We start from the raw sequence: 1,920 nt of genomic DNA, 5'->3' as shown, positions 1-1,920 counted from the left end.
CCTATAAAAATAATTTTTTAAGGGCAACCTTAAATTGCTGAGAGAATCACAGAAATTATTGACACCACCAATATGTGAAGAATCAGGGATTGTTTTCCAAAAAACAATTTCACTTAACTTATGATTGGAAATGAGCACAAGAAAGGAGCAAATTGGAGTTGGAAAGTAATTATTGTAAGCCAAATCAGTTGATGTCTCCAGTTCAGGATGTGACCTCTTTCTGGAGTGAATGCATGAAAACGCTGGAAGCTGCTATACAGCCTGTGATGTGATATTATTTTTCTCCAAAACCATAAAATAAAATTAGTTGCTTTCATCTGGCAGTGAATGCCATATACTTTCATCCCTCCACAACCTGCTATAATTTTATATGTACAGAATTACCTGTGCTAAATATTTTACTGATGAAAATCCAAGCAGCAGATTCTGCTTTCAATACTGATTACATGGAATAAAATAAGAGATCTTAGGATGTATAATAATTTAGAAGGAACAGGTGTCCTTGATATATAAAAATTTTTTAAATTGAATTCTAAAAATTGGGCAAATAACAGATTATCTCTCCATTCACTTACAAAGTTTCTAGATTTAGATCTCCTAGGGTTTGACCACTGTTAATTATGAACTTTTTTCTCAACTCGAGACAAAGAGTCCTTTTATAGCGAGAATGTTTCTCAGTTTTTTTAAGGCCTTCTTTATGTCCTTGTTTCTGAGACTGTAGATAAAGGGGGTTCAGCATGGGACTGACCACCGTGTATATCACTGAGGCTATTGCATTTGCCCTTGAGTTTTGACTAGCAGCAGAAGTAAAATAAACTCCAAGTCCTGTACCATAAAACAAGGACACTACGGAGAGGTGAGACCCACAAGTAGAAAAAGCTTTATATTTGCCCTCCATTGTTGAAATTCTCAAAATGGTGGATGCAATCTTAGAGTAAGAGTAAAGAATCCCAGTGAGTGGAATAACAGCCAGAAGTCCAGCTTCAAAATATATCACTAAGTCATTGAGGAAGGTGTCAGAACAAGCAAGTTGGACCACCTGATTAAGTTCACAGAAAAACTGGGACATTTCCAACTCTGTACAAAAAGACAATCGCAAAACCATTAAGTCATGCAAAAGGGAGACAAAAACACTCAATAACCGGGATGCCAGTAGCAGGCGGCCACAGACCTGGGCGTTCATGATGACCATGTAGTGCAGAGGGTGGCAGATGGCCACAAAGCGGTCATAAGCCATCACAGTCAAGAGGGAGATGTCTAATTGCCCAAAAAGCATGAAAAAGAACATCTGGCTGAGACAGTTTTCATAAGTTATAGTTTTGCTTTTTGTCTGGATATTCAGCAGCATCTTTGGGACAGTGGTTGAGGTGAAACAGATATCTGTAAAAGAGAGGTTGGAAAGGAAGAAGTACATGGGTATGTGGAGGTGGGAGTCAGTGATGATAGCCAGGATGATGAGCAGGTTCCCAAATATGATGACCAGGTACATGGACAGGAACAGTCCAAAGAGGAGAAGCTGTAACTTTGTATCTTCTGAGAGACCAAGGAGGACAAATTTTAAAACATGTGTTTCATTTTCCATGAAGCAGAGGAAACTACTAGAAAAGATTCCAGAACAGTGAGAATTCAGTCATAAGCAATGACCCACAAATTGTCATAAATGCAATGGCTTGTAAACACATTAAGTTAATGATTTCCTCTTAGGTAAAAATAGATCTAGTATGTTTTAATGGAAAAGGTCAGAGAAAACAGATGTTCCCATTTCTCCTTGATAATTTTGGTGACTAGTCATCCTTGCCCGTAATTGGAAATAAATAACTCCTGGCAATAATTTCCACTACAAATTCTCATAGAATTTATTTTATTCAACAATTATTTTAACCAGTCATGTTTTCCCTTTTGATGAAAAATTGAAGTAAT

At 37.1% G+C, this 1,920-nt stretch overlaps 1 pseudogene; it reads right to left on the bottom strand.

The window, feature by feature from the left end:
- Nucleotides 1–633: 633 nt before the first annotated feature.
- On the bottom strand, nucleotides 634–1,582 carry LOC105747468 (olfactory receptor 7A10-like; annotated as a pseudogene).
- Nucleotides 1,583–1,920: the final 338 nt, after the last annotated feature.

Source organism: Dasypus novemcinctus, chromosome 30 (assembly GCF_030445035.2).
Source record: "Dasypus novemcinctus isolate mDasNov1 chromosome 30, mDasNov1.1.hap2, whole genome shotgun sequence".
Lineage (NCBI taxonomy): Eukaryota > Metazoa > Chordata > Mammalia > Cingulata > Dasypodidae > Dasypus > Dasypus novemcinctus.
The sequence above is the reverse complement of the archived record's forward strand: the minus strand, read 5'-3'. Positions and strand labels throughout refer to the sequence as shown.